The sequence below is a fragment of the Bos grunniens genome, chromosome 3, assembly GCF_055505025.1.
Source record: "Bos grunniens cultivar Pamir isolate PY7600 chromosome 3, Bosgru_T2T1.0, whole genome shotgun sequence".
Lineage (NCBI taxonomy): Eukaryota > Metazoa > Chordata > Mammalia > Artiodactyla > Bovidae > Bos > Bos grunniens.
Genome location: NC_141167.1, coordinates 88,917,852 through 88,929,415, shown reverse-complemented (window position 1 = coordinate 88,929,415; position 11,564 = coordinate 88,917,852). Strand labels below are relative to the sequence as shown.

Sequence of the window (11,564 nt, the reverse complement as noted above, 5' to 3'; positions counted from 1 at the left end):
TTCCTCCCTCTTCTCTTCTCTGTATAACTCCGTGAACATCTCTGAGCAGTCCAGACTGTGGAGGACATATAAGGAAGTGATTACTGGCTAGCTCGCTCTCTCCTCTTTTGATTCCACCTCATCTCATTCGGGTCACCTCTAACTCCTCCTCCCTCTTCTCTTCTCCATGTAACTCTGTGAAGCTCTCTGGGTGTCCCCCACTGTGCAGAAACTTTTCATCTTTAACCTAGATGTCTTATCAATAGTGCTGTATAGATGGAGAAGTCTTGAGGCTACTGTAAAAATAAGACTGAAAGCCAGAAGCAGGAGGCTTAAGTCCAAATCCTGAGAACACCAGACAACTCCTGACTCCAGGGAACATTAATAAACAGGAGTTCAACAAACACCTCCATGCCTACACTGAAACCAAGCACCACCCAAGGGCCCACAAGTTCCATAGCAAGACATACCACACAAATTCTCCAGCAACACAGGAACATAGCCCTGAGCTTCAATATACACTGCCCAGAGTCACTCCAAACCCATTGACATCTCATAACTCATTACTGGACACTTCATTGCACTCCAGAGAGAAGAAATACAGCTCCACCCATCAGAACACTGACACAAGCTTCCCTAACCAGGAAAACTTGACAAGCCACCCGTACAACCTCACCCACAGCAAGGAACCTCCACAATAAAGAGAACTCCACAAACTGCCAGAATACGGAAAGGCCACCCCAAACACAGCAATATAAACAAGATGAAGAGGCAGAGAAATACCCAGAAGGTAAAGGAACAGGATAAATGCCCACCAAACCAAACAAAAGAGGAAGAGATAGGGAATCTACCTGATAAAAAATTCTGAATAATGATAGTGAAAATGATCCAAAATCTTGAAAACAAAATGGAGTTACAGATAAATAGCCTGGAGACAAGGATTGAGAAGATGCAAGAAAGGCTTAACAAGGACCTAGAAGAAATAAAAAAGAGTCAATATATAATGAATAATGCAATAAATAAGATAAAAAAAACATTCTAGAGGGAACAAATAGTAGAGTAATGGAGGCAGAAGATAGAATACATGAGATATAAGAAAGAATGGTAGAAATAAATGAAACAGAGAGGAAAAACGAAAAACAAATTAAAAGAAATGAGGACAACCTCATAGAACGCTGGGACAATGTTAAAGGCCCAAACATTTGAATCTAGGAGTCTCAGAAGAAGAAGACAAAAAGAAAGACCATGAGAAAATACTTGAGGAGATAATAGTTGAAAACTTCCCTTAAATGGGGAAGGAAATAATCACCCAAGTCCAAGAAACCCAGAGAGTCCCAAACAGGATAAACCCAAGGTGAAACACCCCAAGACACATATTAATCAAATTAACAAAGATCAAACACAAAGAACAAATATTAAAGCAGCAAGGGAAAAACAACAAATAACATACAAGGGGATTCCCATAAGGATAACAGCTGATTTTTCAATAGAAACTCTTCAGGCCAGGAGGGAATGGCAGGATATACTTAAAGTGATGAAAGAAAATAACCTGCAGCCCAGATTACTATACCCAGCAAGGATCTCATTCAAATATGAAGGAGAAATCAGAAGCTTTACAGGCAAGCAAAAGCTGAGAGAATTCCACACCACCAAACCAACTCTCCAACAAATGCTAAAGGATCTTCTCTAGACAGCAAACACAGAAAGGCTGTATAAACTCGAACCCAAAACAATGAAGTAAATGGCAATGGGATCTTACTTATCAATAATTACCTTAAACATAAATGGATTGAATGCCCCAACCAAAAGACAAAGACTGGCAGAACAGATACAAAAACAAGATCCCTATATATGTTGTCTACAAGAGACCCACCTCAAAACAAAGGACACATACAGACTGAAAGTGAAGGGCTTGAAAAAGATATTCCACACAAATAGAGACCAAAAGAAAGCAGGAGTAGCGATACCCATATCAGATAAAATAGACTTTAAAACAAGGGCTGTGAAAAGAGACAAAGACAGACACTACATAATGATCAAAGGATCAATCCAAGAAGAAGATATAACAATGATAAATATATATGCACCCAACATAGGAGCACCACAATATGTAAGACAAATGCTAACAAGTATGAAAGGGGAAATTAACAATAACACAATAATAGTGGGAGACTTTAATATCCCACTCACACCTGTGGATAGATCAACTAAACAGAAAATTAACAAGGAAACACAAACTGTAAATAATACAATAGACCAGTTAGAGCTAATTGATATCTATAGGACATTTCACCCCCAAACAATGAATTTCACCTTTTTCTCAAGCATACCCGGAACCTTCTCCAGGATAGATCACATCTGGGGCCATAAATTTAGCCTAGGTAAATTCAAAAAAAGAATGAAATAATTCCAAGCATCTTTTCTGACAACAGTGCAGTAAGATTAGATCTCAATTACAGGAGAAAAACTATTAAAAATTCCAACATATGGAGGCTGAACAATACGCTGCTGAATAACCAACAAATCACAGAAGAAATAAAAAATGCAATCAAAATATGCATAGAAAATAATGAAAATGAAAACACAACCCCAAACCTGTGGGACACTGTAAAAGCAATGCTAAGGGGAAGGATCATACCCATACAGGCATACCTCAAGGAACAAGAAAAAAGTCAAATAAATTACCCAACTCTACACCTAAAGCAACTAGAAAAGGAAGAAATGAAGAACTCCAGGGTTAGTAGAAGGAAAGAAATCTTGAAAATTAGGGCAGAAATAAATGCAAAAGAAATAAAAGAGACCATAGCAAAAATCAACAAAGCCAAAAGCTGGTTCTTTGAGAAGATAAATCAAATTGACAAACCATTAGCCAGACTCATCAAGAAACAAAGGGAGAAAAATTAAATCAATAAAATTAGAAATGAAAATGGAGAGATCACAACAGACAACACAGAAATACAAAGGATCACAAGAGACTACTATCAGCAATTATATGGCAATAAAATGGACAACGTGGAAGAAATGGACAAATTCTTAGAAAAGTACAACTTTCCAAAACTGAACCAGGAAGAAATAGAAAATCTTAACAGAACCATCACAAGCACGGAAATTGAAACTGTAATCAGAAATCTTCCAGCAAACAAAAGCCAAGGTCCAGACGGCTTCACAGTTGAATTCTACAAAAAATTTAGAGAAGAGCTAACACCTATCCTACTCAAATTCTTCCAGAAAATTGCAGAGGAAGGTAAACTTCCAAACTCATTCTATGAGGCCACCACCATCCTAATACCAAAACCTGACAAAGATGCCACAAAAAAAGAAAACTAGAGGTCAATATCACTGATAAACATAGATGCAAAAATCCTTTACAAAATTCTGGTAAACAGAATCCAACATGTTAAAAAGATCATACATCATGACCAAGTGGGCTTTATCCCAGAGATGCAAGGATTCTTCAATATCTGCAAATCAATCAATGTAATACACCACATTAACAAATTGAAAAATAAAAGCCATATGATTAAATCAATAGATGCAGAGAAAACCTTTGACAAAACCCAACATCCATTTATGATAAAAACGCTCCAGAAAGCAGGAGTAGAAGGAACATACCTCAACAAAAGAAAAGCTATATATGACAAATCCACAGCAAACATTATCCTCAATGGTGAAAAATTGAAAGCATTTCCCCTAAAGTCAGGAACAAGACAAGGGTGCCCACTCTCACCACTACTGTTCAAAATAGTTTTGGAAGTTTTGACCACAGCAATCAGAGCAGAAAAAGAAATAAAAAGAATCCAAACTGGAAAAGAAGAAGTAAAACTCTTACCATTTGCAGATGACATGGTCCTCTACATAGAAAACCCTAAAAATTCCACCAGAAAATTACTAAAGCTAATCAATGAATATAGTAAAGTTGCAGGATATAAAATCAACACACAAAAATCCCTTGCATTCCTATACACTAATATGAGAAAATAGGAAGAGAAACTAAGGAAACAATTCCATTCACCATTGCAATGAAAAGAATAATATACTTAGGAATATATCTACCTAAAGAAACAGAAGACCTATATATAGAAAACTATAAAACAAGGTGAAAGAAGTCAAAGAGGACACTAATAGATGGAGAAATATACCATGTTCTGGATCAGAAGTATCAATTTAGTGAAAATGAGTACACTATCTAAAGCAATCTATAGATTCAATGCAACCCCTATCAAACTACCAATGGTATTTTTCACAGAGCTAGAACAAATAATTTCACAATTTGTATGGAAATACAAAAAACCTCGAATAGCCAAAGCAATCCTGAGAGAGAAGAATGGAACTGGAGTAACCAACCTGCCTGACTTCAGGCTCTACTACAAAGCCACAGTCATCAAGACAGTATGGTACTGGCACAAAGACAGAAATATAGACCAATGGAACAAAATAGAAAGCCCAGAGATAAATCACATGCACCTATGGACACCTTATCTTTGACAAAGGAGGCAAGAATATACAATGGAGAAAAGACATCTCTAACAAGTGGTGCTGGGAAAACTGGGGAACCAGTTGTAAAAGAATCAAATTAGAACACTTTCTAACACTGTCCACAAAAATAAACTCAAAATGGATTAAAGATCTAAATGTAAGACCAGAAACTACAAAACTCCTAGAGGAGATCATAGGCAAAACACTCTCCGACATAAATCACAGCAGCATCCTCTATGACCCACCTCCGAGAATACTGGAAATAAAAGCAAAAATAAACAAATGGGACCTAATTAAAATTAAAAGCTTCTGCACAACAAAAGAAACTATAAGCAAGCTGAAAAGACAGCCTTCAGAATGGGAGAAAATAGTGGCAAATGAAGCAACTGACAAAGAATTAATCTCAAAAATATACAAGCAACTCCTGCAGCTCAATTCCAGAAAAATAAACCACCCAATAAAAAAATGGGCCAAAGAACTAAACAGACATTTCCCCAAAGAAGACATACAGATGGCTAACAAACACTCGAAAAGATGCTCAACGTCACTCGTTATCAGAGAAATGCAAATCAAAACCACAATGAGGTACCATTTCACGCCAGTCAGAATGGCTGCTATCCAAAAGTCTACAAGCAATAAATGCTGGAGAGGATGTGGAGAAAAGGGAACCCTCTTACACTGTTGGTGGGAATGCAAACTAACACAGCCACTATGAAGAAAAGTGTGGAGATTCCTTAAAAAACTGGAAATAGAACTACCATACAACCCACCAATCCCACTGCTGATCATAAATCCCGAGGAACCCAGAATTGAAAGAGACATGTGTAGCCCAGTGTTCATCGCAGCACTGTTTATAATAGCCAGGACATGGAAGCAACCTAGATGTCCATTAGCAGACGAATGGATAAGAAAGCTGTGGTACATATACACAATGGAGTATTACTCAGCCATTAAAAAGAATACATTTGAATCAGTTCTAATGAGGTGGATGAAACTGGAGCCTATTATACAGAATGAAGTAAGCCAGAAAGGAAAACACCAATACAGTATGCTGCTGCTGCTGCTAAGTTGCTTCAGTCGTGTCCGACTCTGTGCGACCCCACAGATGGCAGCCCACCAGGCTTCGCTGTCCCTGGGATTCTCCAGGCAAGAACACTGGAATGGGTTGCCATTTCCTTCTCCAACGCATGAAACTGAAAAGTGAAAGTGAAGTCGCTCAGTAAGTGTCCGACTCTTCGTGACCCCATGAACTACAGCCTACCAGGCTCCTCCGTCCATGGGATTTTTCAGGCAAGAGTACTGGAGTGGGTTGCCATTGCCTTCTCCCCAGTACAGTATACTAATGCATATATATGGAATTTAGAAAGATGGTAACGAGAACCCTGTATGCGAGCCAGCAAAAGAGACACAGATATATAAAACAGTCTTTTGGACTCTGTGGGAGAGGGTGAGGGTGGGATGATTTGGGAGAATGCCATTGAAACATGTATAATATCATATATGAAATGAATCGCCAGTTTGGTTTCATACATGATACAGGATGCTTGGGGCTGGTGCACTGGGATGATCCAGAGGGATGGTATGGGGAAGGAGGTGGGAGGAGGGTTCAGGATGGGGAACACGTGTACACCCGTGCAGATTCACGTTGGTATATGGCAAAACCAATACAATATTGTAAAGTTAAAAAAAACACACACACAATATTATATTGGTTCCAGGTATTTAGAACTGAAATTTTTAAAAATACCATTTACAATAGCACCAAAAAATGAAATACCTAATTATAAATCTAACAAAATATGTACATATCTATGTCCAGAAGACTATGGAACAGTGTGGGAAAAAATCAAATAAAATCTAAGTAAATGAAAAAAAAAGAAAAAGAACTGGACATGGAACAACAGACTGGTTCCAAATAGAAAAAGGAGTACATCAAGGCTGTATATTGTCACCCTGCTCATTTAACTTCTATGCAGAGTATATGCGAAACACTGGGCTGGAAGAAGCACAAGCTGGAATCAAGACTGCCGGGAGAAATATCAATAACCTCAGATATGCAGATGACACCACCCTTATGGCAGAAAGTGGAGAGGAACTAAAAAGCCTCTTGATGAAAGTGAAAGAGGAAAGTGAAAAAGTTGGCTTAAAGCTCAACATTCAGAAAACGAAGATCATGGCATCCGGTCCCGTCACTTCATGGCAAATAGATGTGGAAACAGTGGAAACAGTGTCTGACTTTATTTTGGGGGATCCAATTTTTTAATTAATATAATTTCAATTATTAAATTTTCATTTTAAAAATTCCTGGTCTTTCTGTAGTGTCTTCTCTGCACCTATTTTTTAATTGTCCTTAATTTTTATAAATATATGAAAACATGGCTGTTTATATTTTGTGTTAAGTATCAAAGTTTCATGAGCCCTTTCCTATCTTGTTGCTTCTCTTGGTTGACAGTGCCTTGTTTTTCATGCGTTTAGTGAATTTTGACTGTAAATAGCTGAATTTCATTGAAAATTTCCTCTTTTAGATTCATGGAGATCTGGTATTATGTGTGTTCCTCCAGAAATTGTGTGTATTTTTCATCTGCGAAGGCTCTAGATAACTGTTCATTTGGAACTATGTTAAACTAAATTTTTAGTTTGTGAGTCTGGATTTGGACAGTATAAATTTTTACCTTAAGTCAATATGATAACCAGACTGTGAATTCAGGTTTTTTTGTTGTTTGTTTAGAGTGTGATTTTTTGTTTTGTTTTATTTTAATTTTATCTACTTATTTATTTTTTGCTGTGCTGGGTCTTTGTTGATGCTGAGGCTTTTCTCTAACTGTTGCAAGTGCAGCTAGTCGCTTGTTGTGGAGCCTGGGCTCTAGAGTGTGAGGGCTTCAATAGTTTTGGCTCCAAAGCACTAGAGAACAGATTCAATAGTTGTGACGCTCAGGCTTATTCATTCCAAGGCATGTGGGATCTTTCCTGGATCTGGGATCGAACCCAAGTCTCCTGAATTGGCAGGTGAATTTTTTTTTTTAAGCACTGAGCCACCAGAGAAGCCCCTGAATTCAGTTTTTTAGGGCTGTTGCCTTCCTCTGTTATACTGCCAAGTTTCAGGCAAATTTCATATAAACTTTGGTGAAAGTGAACAGTATTTCTAGTTCTCTGTCACACTAAAGTGGAACCCTTTGGGGTCTTTGACTTAAAGGAGGAAAGGTCTCTTCTTATACTCTCCACCATGAGCAGATCCCCAAGTTTTCCTCCTGTACTCCATGTGCCATGAGACTATGAAACTGATACCCAAGTTCACCTAATTTGGCAAAGGCCCTCAAATTCCTCTTATTTCTCTGATTCATACCATCACTATGTCTCTGACTTGAGAATTCTTGCTTTCTTTGCAGCTCAACAGTGTTTGTTTTCTGTCTTTCTTTCTTTTTTTTTAAATGAAAGTCTTCATTAATTTTCATATCATCCTTACACAGAGGGCATGCTAACCTTCTCTGTATCATTCCAATTCTAGCATTTGTGCTGCTGAAGAGAGCACTCAAAATGCTCTTAATAAAACATTTTAAAGTTTTTATCTAGCATTTTAGTTATTTAAAATGGAAAGTTTAGTAATATTGCTATTGTCTTATCAGAAACAGAAATCCTCTTTTTATTTTTGAATCAATTTGGATAATTTCTGCTATTTTAGAAACTCATCTCTACCACCTACATTTTAAAAGTTGTTTGACCTATTTTTTTTTAACCGTATTCCCTCAAGGGTTTTGTATCTGTGGTTATGGCCCAATTTTTATGTGTAGTTAATCTGTACCTTTTCCATCTCTTTTTCTAATATGATCAGGCCAATATAATTAATAAAGACAAATAATTGATTAAAAAAGAGAAATAGGTGATAAAAGGAAATGTGATAAGATCTATGAAATTTCTATGTGTGTTATGGAGGTACACACAAGAGACATTTTGGCAAGATTTAAATGGGAAGAATTTAAATGTATGTAAAACTCTCATGCTTGGTAAAGCCTCAAATAGACTGTGATGCCAAAAGCTCGGCCTCTGTCTATCAGTGTCAACTAGAATCTCAAAGATAGAGCTTTGAATGAAGTAGAAAATACATATCATGTAAGGCCTCATAAGCGTAATAAGGTGCAAAAGGGGACACAGCAGATATAGTTTTTGTTGCCAAAAAAACTATATGTCCCAACATGGGATGATTTGTTGAGGAGTTTTATAGCAAGGGTGCAGACTGAAGGCTGCTGATAAGCTAAGAGCAGGGGAGTGCAGGGCCTCCACTCCTCTAATCTGGTCTCAGGTAATCTTGATCAACTTTTCTGCTTCTTTTAATAGAAGCTCAGGTGATCTTTCTCAGGTGAATCAGTTCAGTTCAGTCGCTCAGTGACTCTTTGAGAACCCATGGACTGCAGTACTTCAGGCTTTCCTGTCCATCCCCAACTCCCTTAGCTTGCTCAAACTTATGTCTATTGCATTGGTGATGCCATCCAGCCATCTCATCCTCTGTTGTTGTTGGGAAGCGTAGTGCAAAATAGCCGTAAAAGGAGAAAGTCCTTGGGAAAATGGAGAAGGGCCAGAAGTACCCGGCTTTGCACTGCGGACAGAAAAACATCTCCTGCCTTTGATTATGCTCAGCGCCAAGAGTTAATAGGGATGTTACTTGTGAAAGTGGGTTATGGGATAAGCCCATGAGTCATTTAGAGCGTGCTGTCCTTGAAATGTTTTTACTGATTATGTGTTAACTCCGTATGCACTCTGCTGGCCCTATACTTTAAGCTCTTTGTTCCTGCTTCTATAAAAAAGCTTGACTGCAGAAATAAACTTGTCAGTCCTTGCAAGAGACTGTCCAAGTGTCATTCTTTCAGATTCGTTGCTTCCAAGTCCCAGGGAGAAAATCCCCAACAGTTGTCCCCTTCTCCTGCCTTCAATCTTTCCCAGCATCAGGGTCTTTTCCAGTGAGTGGGATCTGCCTATCAGGTGGCCAAAGCTTCAGCTTCAGCATAAGTCCTTCCAATGAATATTCAGGACTGATTTCCTTTAGGATTGACTTATTTGATCTCCTTGCAGTTCAAAGGACTCTCAAGAGTCTTCTCCAACACCACAGTTCAAAAGCATCATTCTTTGGTGCTCAGCTTTCTTTATGGTAAGAAGAATGCTGACATGTAAAAGAGCTTAGAGACATTGTTACCTGTATACTTTAAGGTGGAATCAGAACCCTGCCTTAAGTCTGCACTATTGTTTCCTGGCTGCCCCTCCCTTTTCTTTGCCTCACTTCCCTTCCCAGATTCAGTCAGTCAGTCAGTCCAGTCACTCAGTCATGTCCGACTCTTTGCAACCCCATGGACTGCAGCATGCCAGCCCTCCCTGTCCATCACCAACTCCCAGAGCCTACTCAAACTCATGTCCATTTGAGTTGGTGATGCCATTCAACCATCTCATCCTCTGTCATCTCCTTCTCCTGCTGCCTTCAATCTTTCCCAGCATCAGGGTCTTTTCAAATGAGTCAGTTCTTCACGTCAGGTGGCCAAAGTATTGGAGTTTCATCTTCAACATCACTCCTTCAGATGAATATTCAGGACTGATTTCCTTTAGAATTGACTAGTTGGATCTCCTTGCAGTGCAAGGGACTCTCAAGAGTCTTCTCCAACACTACAGTTCAGAAGCATCAATTCTTCAGACTCAGCTTTCTTTACAGTCTAATTCTCACATCCATACATGACTACTGGAAAAACCATAGCCTTGACTAGGTGGACCTTTGTTGACAAAGTAATGTCTCTGCTTTTTAATATGCTGTCTATGTTGGTCATAACTTTTCTTTCAAGGAGTAAGCGACTTTTAATTTCATGGCTGAAGTCACCATCTGCAGTGATTTTGGAGCCCCCCAAAATAAAGTCTGACACTGTTTCTACTGTTTCCCCATCTATTTCCCATGAAGTGATGGGGACAGGATGCTATGTTCTTAGTTTTCTGAATGTTGAGTTATAAGCCAACTTTTCCACTCTCCTCTTTCACTTTCATCAAGAGGATCTTTAGTTATTTGCTTTCTGCCATAAGAGTGGTGTCATCTGCATATCTGAGGTTATTGATATTTCTCTGGGCAACCTTGATTCCACCTTGTGCTTCTTCCAGCCCAGAGTTTCTCATGATGTACTCTGCATATAAGTTAAATAAGCAGGGTGACAATATACAGCCTTGACGTACTCGTTTCCTGATTTGGAACCAGTCTGTTGTTCCATGTCCAGTTCTAACTGTTGCTTCCTGACCTGCATACAGATTTCTCAGGAGGCAGGTCAGATGGTCTGGTATTCCCATCTCTTTCAGAATTTTCCACAGTTTTTTTGTGATCCACACAGTCAAAGGCTTTGACATAGTCAATAAAGCAGAAGTAGATGTTTTTCTGGAACTCGCTTGCTTTTTCGATGATCCAACAGATGTTGGCAATTTGATCTCTGATTCCTTTGCCTTTTCTAAATCCAGTTTGAACATTTGGAAGTTCACAGTTCACGTATTGTTGAAGCCTGGCTTGGAGAATTTTGAGCATTCCTTTGCAACTGTGTGAGATGAGTGCAATTGTGCGGTAGTTTGAGCATTCTTTGGCATTGCCTTTCTTTGGGGTTGGAATGAAAACTGACCTTTTCCAGTCCTGTGGCCACTGCTGAGTTTTCCAAATTAGCTGGCATATTGAGTGCAGTACTTTAACAGCATCATCTTTCAGGATTTGAAATAGCTCAACTGGAATTCTATCACCTCCACTAGCTTTGTTCATAGTGATGCTTGCTAAGGCCCACTTGACTTCACATTCCAGGATGTCTGGCTCTAGGTGAGTGATCACGCCATCATGGTTATCTGGGTCGTGAAGATCTCTTTTGTTTAGTTCTTCTGTGTATTCTTGCCACCTCTTCTTAATGTTTTCTGCTTCTGTTAGGTCCATACCATTTCTGTCCTTTATTGTGCCCATCTTTGCATGAAATGTTCCCCTGGTATCTCTAATTTTCTTGAAGAGATCTCTAGTCTTTCCCATTCTATTATTTTCCTCTATTTCTTTGCACTGATCACTATGGAAGGCTTTCTTATCTCTCCTTGCTATTGTTTGGAACTCTGCATTCAAATGG

At 38.7% G+C, this 11,564-nt stretch overlaps 1 non-coding gene across 1 annotated transcript; it reads right to left on the bottom strand.

The window, feature by feature from the left end:
- Positions 1-7,877: 7,877 nt before the first annotated feature.
- Positions 7,878-7,984, bottom strand: LOC147376022 (U6 spliceosomal RNA). Its single transcript, XR_015161782.1, has one exon. It is a non-coding gene; the product is annotated as a U6 spliceosomal RNA (small nuclear RNA).
- Between the last annotated feature and the right edge of the window lie 3,580 nt (positions 7,985-11,564).